The 8,321-nt window shown below is 53.9% G+C and overlaps 1 protein-coding gene across 3 annotated transcripts in view; it reads right to left on the bottom strand.

Annotated features, from left to right (window-relative positions):
- RHBDL2 (rhomboid like 2) overlaps positions 1–8,066 on the bottom strand; it is a 53,113-nt gene extending 45,047 nt beyond the window's left edge. For 2 of the 3 annotated variants that reach the window (XM_062191015.1, XM_062191017.1), the window contains exons 1-2: positions 7,986–8,066; positions 3,932–4,018 (exon numbers count right to left, since the gene is read on the bottom strand). The gene's annotated coding sequence lies outside the window, so the exon portion shown is untranslated. The remainder of the gene's footprint in view (positions 1–3,931; positions 4,019–7,985) is intronic. The other variant, XM_062191016.1, reaches the window with a different exon arrangement.
- Positions 8,067–8,321: the final 255 nt, after the last annotated feature.

The raw sequence follows: 8,321 nt of genomic DNA on the forward strand, positions 1-8,321 counted from the left end.
GCATCTTAACCACTGAGCAAAACAATGCCCCTAAAATTCCCACTTTATTTCTTAATGTTTGTTTTCATCTACTTGAAAGGTAGAGAATCTCCCATTTTTCTATTTGCGAGAGAGAGAGAGAGAGAGACAGAGAGAGAGATCTTCCATTTTTTCATTTGCTGGTTCACTCCTCAAACGGTCAGGGTTGGGCCAAGCTGAAGCCAAGAGCCTGGAACTCCATCTGGGTCTCCCACGTGGGTAACAGGGATTGAAATACTTGGGTCATCATCTGCTTCTCCCAGGATGCACTGGCAGGAAGCTGGATTGGAAGCAGAGTAGCTGGGACTCAAACCAGCACTCCGATTTGGGGTGTGGGCATCTCACATGGCGTTTTAACCCACTGTGCCGCAATGCCTACTCCAGTTCTCACGTTGTCAGTGAGCAACTGAGGCTAAAAGAGGCAGCCATGATTGCATACCTAGTGACAGCAGAGCAAACCCAGTGAGCTGAGGGCAGGTCCTGGCCTTTCCTCTACCACACCGGCTCCTCAGAGCTTTTCCATATAACAAATATGCACCTATGTAATAGCAACGGCAATACACGGTGGTGTAGAAGACACAGGAATTTCACCCTGGGTCTTGCACTCTCCTCAACACCCAATGCTTGCTGACCATGGCTGTGTTTTCAAAGCTATCTGTGCACACTAAGGAACAGTCTGGAAGAACTCCCAAAGACAAGCACATTCACCAAGTGAATTGATAGACTTAGTCCACTGGTGCACAAGGCTGAAGGAGGACCCTGACCCTAAGCCACTTGCTCCTTAATTCAACAAAGTTGGTCTGCTGGACAGCATTGGGAGACTACCCAAGACAGTAAGGAGGCAAAATCACTACTTTCATTCGATATTTGTAGATATTTAAAAAAAAAAAAAAAAAAACTAAAACCTTTCCCTGCCTCTGCAATGTTTCTTAAATAATGGTCCCCGTTGGCACAGGGCCAGGGCTTTCCCGGAATGTGGGATTTGCAGTGCTAAAATAAGGACAGACCCGGGCAGAGGACGTCTGACCTCCCTGTCCCATCAGAATCACCCGGGGAGGTTAGGTGAAGATAGCCCGCTCTAACCCCAGGCAGTGGCTCCCCACCCTGGCCACACAACCAAATCCTCTGATGATTCTGTTTGTCTCACTCACCCCAGATCAGTGGAATCAGAGCCTGGGCGGAGGGGGGGAGGGGGAGGGGCACAGTACTGGTGTTTTAAAATGTGCAGCCAGGATCAAAACTGCCTGCCCTAGAGGGTGTGGGCTGGGGTCTTGCCCAGGAATCTGCATGCGTTTCTAGCAGCTCCCCTGGGGATTCTTCTGTATGCCACATCTGATAACCAACCAATGCTTACGGTCTGCGTGCTCTCCTGCCACTGGGCAAGCATTCCCTGAGTGCCTTGCCTGTGCTGGGTTCTAGAAACACATGGGGGAGGGCGGGAAATGGAAAGAAACCACTCCTGTTTCCAGGCCCTCCCTACTCAGTGGGAAATGCAGACCTATAAATTTTCCAAAATTGCATACTGCAATTTAGATTAAAAAGTGGGTCGGCATCCTCACACTGGTGGCCACCACGCAGTTTCCAGCACCCCAGTGTGGCAGGCTAAAGACAGAGCATAGTATTTGCAATTTTTTTCTCCACTGAGAGATGAGATTTGTTTCCCCTCTCCCTGGCCAGCCCTGTGACTGGTTTTGACCACTACCACGTGGCAGGGCATGCTGGGTACCATCCAAGGCCAGCCTTACGAGACCCAGAACCCCTGCTTGTGCTCCTTCTGGAATGCTCCCTCTCTGAAGCCTCTTGTCATATAAAAAGTTTGACCACCCTGTGGCTGCCACACTCCGAGAGGCCCACGCTACCCACCTGTGGAAGAGCACTAAGTGGCAGGCCCGTGAATGAAACCGGCTTGCACCTCCCGCCCAGCTCCCCCCGCCTGCTGAACACAGCAGAGCAATCTGACCTCTGCAGACCCCACAGGAAGCCGATGAAGGACAGAGCTGCCCTCTGCCCAAATTCCCAGCCCACAGAACTGTGACAAAAGATAATGATCGTTGTGTCAAGTCACCCGGTTTTGGAGTGAGTGGTTAGACGGCAGTAGCAACCACCACATCCAGTCAGAACCCAGGGACAGAATGCCATCGCCTGCCATTGGGGCTGGCATTGTAGTCCAGCAGGTTAAGCCATATGAGCACAAGTTCCAGTCCTGCCACTCTGCCTTTCAAATAAATAAATAAATCTTAAAAAAAAAAAAAAGGAATGGGGCAGGGGGTGATGCTGTGGCATAGCAGGTTAAGCTGTGGCCTGAGACTCCAGCATCCTTCATAAGAACCAGTTCCAGTCCTGGATGCTCCACTTCCAATCCAGCTCCCTGCTAGTGGTCTGGGAAAAGCAGCAAAGAATAGCCCAAGTGTTTGGGCCCCTGCCATCCATGTGGGAGACCTGGATGAAGCTCCTGGCTTCTGCTTGGCCCAACCCCGGCCGTTTTGGTCATCTGGGAAGTGAACCAGCAGATGGAAGACCTCTCTTGCTCACTCTCTCTGGAACTGACTTTCCATATAAATAAAGAAATCTTTAAAACAAAACGGAACAGTGGTCATCCTCATCTCTCTCCAGGGAGTAGACTACAGGGCCTCATCAGACATATCCCAGGTTCTACCCCCACCTCTGTTCCACTCCTGCCCCCTCCACAACAAAGCAAAACCACAAGTCAGAGTTCATCAACTCTGCTTAAAAGCCTTCAGCGGCTCCCCATTCTCCTGAGGACAAATAAGCACAGATTCCCACAGCTGACAAGGCCCCGTGCGACCCAGCTCCTGCCTGCCTTGCTGAATTCGGCTTCTGCCCTTGGCACCCAACACCTCTCTGCTGTGGCCACAGGGACTCTTCCTATTCCTGGGACACATCAGCTCTCTCGGACTCAGGGTCTTTGCACTTGCTTCTCCTTCCACTTCATCCTTTCTCCCCCAGCCTGTGCTCCAGCATACACCCCCACGGCTGATGGCCACAGCAAATAGCTCCTCCCCAGGAGCTCCCCTGCCCGTCCCGACCCCTACGCCCATAAATTCTACCCTTCGTCCCGGATTATTTCCTCCCAGCACTTAACCACTGCCTAAAAATATCCAGTTCACATCTTATCTGTCTGTCTACTGGAACGTGGGCTCCAGAAACATCGGAAATGTTTATTTTCTGTTCCATCTGTAGCCCGGCACCTATTAGAGTACCTAGCACACAGTGTTTGCCGAATGGACCATCAAAAGAACAAAGGAGGAGACATGGAACATAGAAGAATGGAGCCGCGAAAACAGCACTGACATTACAGGACTCAGATAATCCTGGTTCTGGCTCCACTGCCCTTGCTGACTTATGGACAAGCCATTGCACCTCACCTGACCAGGAACCTCAGCCCCACCAAGACACAAGGGCCGGTGATGCTTACAAGTGCCACACACCAGAAGTCGTCACATCTTTTGTTCATAAATCCCCTTATGAATATTTGGAAAAGCTATGTCCCTTCTTGCATATATTAAGATAATAAGTGAAAATATTTTTTTCACAATTAAAATTAGTTCCAAGACTGAAATTTCTGGCATAATCCTTGTGGGAAATATGCATTAAATACATTGTCATTCAACCCATGGAGCTACACATTTAGCTTACTGAGCTTATGGAACCTGTCTACCCATCAATCCAAAGGACAAAGCCACTCCTCAGTGTCAAACCAATCAACCAAATCAGATCAATTTTCTGTAAGAAAATCCACTTTCATTTTTCTAAAGTTCCATAACTGTGTTTCTTTGCATCCCCGCAACAACCAACTCAACTCTCAATTCTAATTTTACAATAAACAGATAAAGAACTAAAGCACTGTTGTTTAACATAGAGTAGCACAAATTCTCGAGCAATTCTGAAGTACCTGAGTTCAAATCCTGGTTTTGTCACTCAACAGCTTGTCCGTGGCCTTGGGCAGCTTAGTAAGCCTCTGGGTGTCTGGGAATCTCATCTGCAGGAGGACAGTGAGAGTGGATTTTCTAGATGTGGTAGGAGTATCACATTAGCTTATTCCCATAAAGCCCTTGGAACAGTGCTCAGCACATAGCATCTGATGTGTATTCCGAATAAAACACGAGTAAGTACCACGCGAGATTGGGAGCGAGGCACCACTCCCTGCAGTCTGTCTTTCTCTCTCTCTCTCTCTTTCTCTCTCTCTCTTTCTCTCTCTCTCTTTCTCTCTCAGGAACAGAGCCTCTCCAGTCATCCTTCTGGACAATTTACCATAGGAAGCTTGAGGGTGGGCAGAAATGTAACTTCCTTTTATAAAGCCAAATAAGGGACCCAAAGGGAGCATAGTTGGCCCGTCCCAGGGCCCCTGGCACATCTGACACACTGGCATGTGAGAGCTGGGTTCAATTCCTGGCATCCCACCCACAACATAAGAAAGCACCCCTTACATAAGAAAACACAAAGGATTGCAAAGGAACAAACAGGAGATCCTTGAATTTGCTGAGAAGTATACAGATGTAAATTAGTCATACATTTCAATACTTTCTCTAGAGAAACAGATCAGCTGTGACCCAGCTGCGTCCAGCTGAGAGCAAAGTCGCAGATGCTCAGTCACAGAAACCCGCCAGGGGCCCTTCCTGGGTGAGCCCCACAACATCAGGCCTGAGCACCTTCGCATCATCTCCCGGACCCCAGGCCTCAGGACCACCTCTGAAATGCAAACCAGGGGTGTCTCTCCCATTGCTCAGTCCCTTCAGTGGGTACCTAGCACCCTTGGTATAAAACCTAGGCTCCGGGGCCAATGCCTTGGCTCACTTGGTTAATCCTTTGCCTACGGCACCGGCATCCCATATGAGCACCAGTTCTAGTCCCGGTCGCTCCTCTTCCAGACCAGCTCTCTGCTGTGGCCCAGGAGTGCAGTGGAGGATGGCCCAAGTGTTTGGGCCCCTGCACCCACATGGGAGACTGGGAGGAGGCACCTGGCTCCTGGCTTCAGATGGGCACAGCTCCGGCCATTGTGGCCATTTGGGGAGTAAACCAACAGAAGGAAGACCTTTCTCTCTGTCTTTCTCTCTCACGGTCTGTAACTCTACCTGACAAATAAATAAAATCTTAAAAAAAAATTAAAAAAAAAAAAACCTAAGCTCCGTGACAAGGCACACTGGGCTCACCTGAGCCCTGCCTATGCACCAACCCTCATCTCCTCCCATTCACTCCCCCAAATCACCCTGCACTGCAGCCACACTCAGGCCCTGGCAGCTCCAGCTCCCACCCCCCGCCAGGCCCTTTCTTTTTTATTTGAGAGACAGAGAAAGATCTTTCATTCTCTGCTTTACTCCGGGAAGCAGAGCCTGAACCTGAGCCCGGCCACGCCCACATGGGATACAGGTGCTCCCAGGGCTACCCTAACAGCTGCACCTAACATGCCCCTCCCCCACACCTTCCATTCTCTCCCTCTGCCGGGATATCTTCCCTCACCAGTAGGTTCTTCCAGGGAAGTCTTAATGCCCCCTTAGAGACTCTGAACTCTCCAGCCACTCCACAGAGCCCTGCTGAGCACCCTCCAAGTCCCTGGCATTGCGCTGGGACCAGAGGACACAAAGCAGACACGGAGATGACCCGCCCCTCTTGGTCCCTCAGCCATGTTAGGAAACTGGCGCAGTTTTAGCCAGGTGGCCGCTTGGCCCAGCTACCTGAGCCAGGCTCCACCCCCATCCTAATGGCATTCGCTGCTCCTGCTTCCCTGCCCGCCCTCAGGCAAAGTTTTAAAAGGGCCTGTTCCTGAACACGTGCTCTCTTGGCTCTCCTCTCCTGCCCTCTTGGTTCTGCTCTCTTGGCTCCTCTCCTCCTCTTGTCTCTCTTCTCTCTCCTCTCTCTTATACTTTCTCTCTTTTTCCTTCGCCGCCCCTTCACTCCAGTCTGTAGGGTGTTCCCCAAAAACCCTTTCCCTTACTCTGGTGTTCGGTGTGTTTTGTGACGGCTAACATTAATATATAACAAGCCACCCCTGCGCAAGCCTAGAGTAGAACTGCCTCCTTTGCATCGTAACCATCTCCTGCACCAGCCTCTGTGCATCCCGAACAGCACATCCACTTCGAATCCATTACCCAGTACACGCAATGTGTCAGAAATATGATCAGCTTCATTTCCTGTGTTTTTAAAGATTTATTTATTTGAGAGGCAGAGTTACAAAGAGAGGAATAAACGGGGGGGGGGGGGGGGAGATGGAGGGGAGGGGAGAGGGAGGAAGGGAGAGAGAAAGAGAGAGGTCTTCCAACCACTGGTTCACTCCCCAGATGGCTACAACGCCTAAAGCTGGGCCAATCTGAAGCCAGGAGGCAGGAGCTTCCTCCAGGTCTCCCACGCAGATGCAGGGGCCCAAGCACTTGGGCCATTTTCTCACTGTTTTCCCAGGCCGTAGCAGAGAGCTGGATTGAAAGTGGAACAGCTGGGACTCGAACTGGCTTCCACATGGGATGCCAGTGCCACAGGAGGAGGTTTAGCCCACTACCCACAGCGCTGGCCCCCAGTCGGCTTCATTTACTCACAAAGGGTTCATCAAACATTTTAGACCAGGGCCCTTCAAGGTGCTGGCTATGGAACCAGGAACCAACAGAGAAGACCCGGCCTGCATGGGCCGGAGGATCTCAGGGCATGAGCAGAGCACTGGAGTGAAAGAACCAGGCAAGAATGAGTGAACGGATTAGCGAATCCGGGCAGGAGGCCGCCTCCTCACCTGCATGGAGCAGGAGACAGACAGGAAGTGCGGCTGGGGGAAAGGCGAGGTCCTTCGGCCCTTTCCGGTAGAGAAACCGAAGGGCAGCAAGGAGCCCCAGCCAAGAGCACGGAGCTTAGATCTAGTCTGCTGCACAAGAGAATTGCGGACCCATGACGCCTGGCCACGTGACCCTACGCAAATCCATTAACCTGTGTGTGCCCTTAGCTCCTCATCAGCCAATGATAATAAAACGGAACTATGATTAAAGGTGATAGCGCATTTAAAAGTCGCTCTGGGGCGGGGCAGAGCTGGTTTGTAGGAGTGCGGGTACAGGTTCAGGAACCAGCCCCTCCCCTGGTACTTCCCAAGTCTGCCGAGTGCCTTCAAGGTCGGGGTTATCTCTGTAGGGGAGGGGGAGGGGCCAGTGAGAGAGGGGCGTGGCAGGAAGGGGTGAGGGAGGAAGGAGCACAGGTGTGGATCAGGAAAGCCCAGGTGTGCCTGGCAGGTGGCCCGGGGCCGGCCCTGTGTGGTCGCCCGCCCGTCCTCTTCATAAAGATGCCGTGCAGAGGAGGAAGCCGAGCTCAGCGAGTACACCGGAGAAGACCCGGGCTGTGAATCCAAGTCTCTCTGGGAGACTCCAAAATAGCTTTCCGCTGCACCACGCACGCTGCCCGAGGCCGGCCCGTGCTCACTCGGCGTTAGCGGCAGTTGTCTTATTCCCGGGGGGAGCAGAAATTGTACCCCCCCCACATCCTCCCCGCTCCGAAAATCCAGGCCCTTGCTCAAACAACTACGAACAAGCAAACCAAGAGTAAGAAACTGGTGAATGAGCCAAAACCCCGACACCCGCTCCAGGAAGGAGGCAGCCAATGGGCCCGGAGCTGCCACGCCGGAGGAACCGCCTGGGCTCCCCCCTCCAGTGCCCAGGGCAGGCGCAGGTCCGCCGGGCGGGAGCGCTGAAGACTGGCTCGTCGCAGGCACAAGCCGCTGGGGGGATGCGGGGTGCTGGGGAGAAAGCGGGCGACCCAAGCCAAATGTCCCGGGGGGACCCCCTGACTCCTGGCACACGCTGCCTGCAGGTCTGCCTGAGGCCCCTCGGGGAGGTGGCCCGGGAAGCTGAGGCTGCCCAGGCGCGCCCTCCCTTCCAGCCTCCCCCAGCGCGCGGTCTCCGGGCCCGCGACGTCGCCCGCGCGCCCTGCGCCCGCACCCGCGCCCGCACCCGCACCCGCCGCCAGGCGCCGCCCCTCACCTCCGGGGGCCCCCAGCGGGTCCCCGTGCTCCAGGCGTCGCGGGGCCCTCGGAGCTGCCTGCGGCTCGGCGGAAGCTCCCGCCCCGCCAGGCGCTGCTCCGTGCGTCTGCCCGCCTGGGACTGAAATCGCCGGCCCGGGGGAGGGAGCCCGAGGAAATCCCCTCCCAGCCTGCTCGGCGGGCTCGCGCGTGGGCTGGCCCGCGATGAATGAGTCCTCCCGCTCCGCCTGCTTGGGTCCGAGCCAGGGCTCCTCTGACGGCCTCTCCCGGGCTCTGAACTCCCTTCCGCCTCCACGGCCTCCCGCCCTACCTGCCGCCCGGCTCTCCTGCCCTCCAC

Source organism: Lepus europaeus, chromosome 5 (genome assembly GCF_033115175.1).
Source record: "Lepus europaeus isolate LE1 chromosome 5, mLepTim1.pri, whole genome shotgun sequence".
In the NCBI taxonomy this organism is placed as follows: domain Eukaryota; kingdom Metazoa; phylum Chordata; class Mammalia; order Lagomorpha; family Leporidae; genus Lepus; species Lepus europaeus.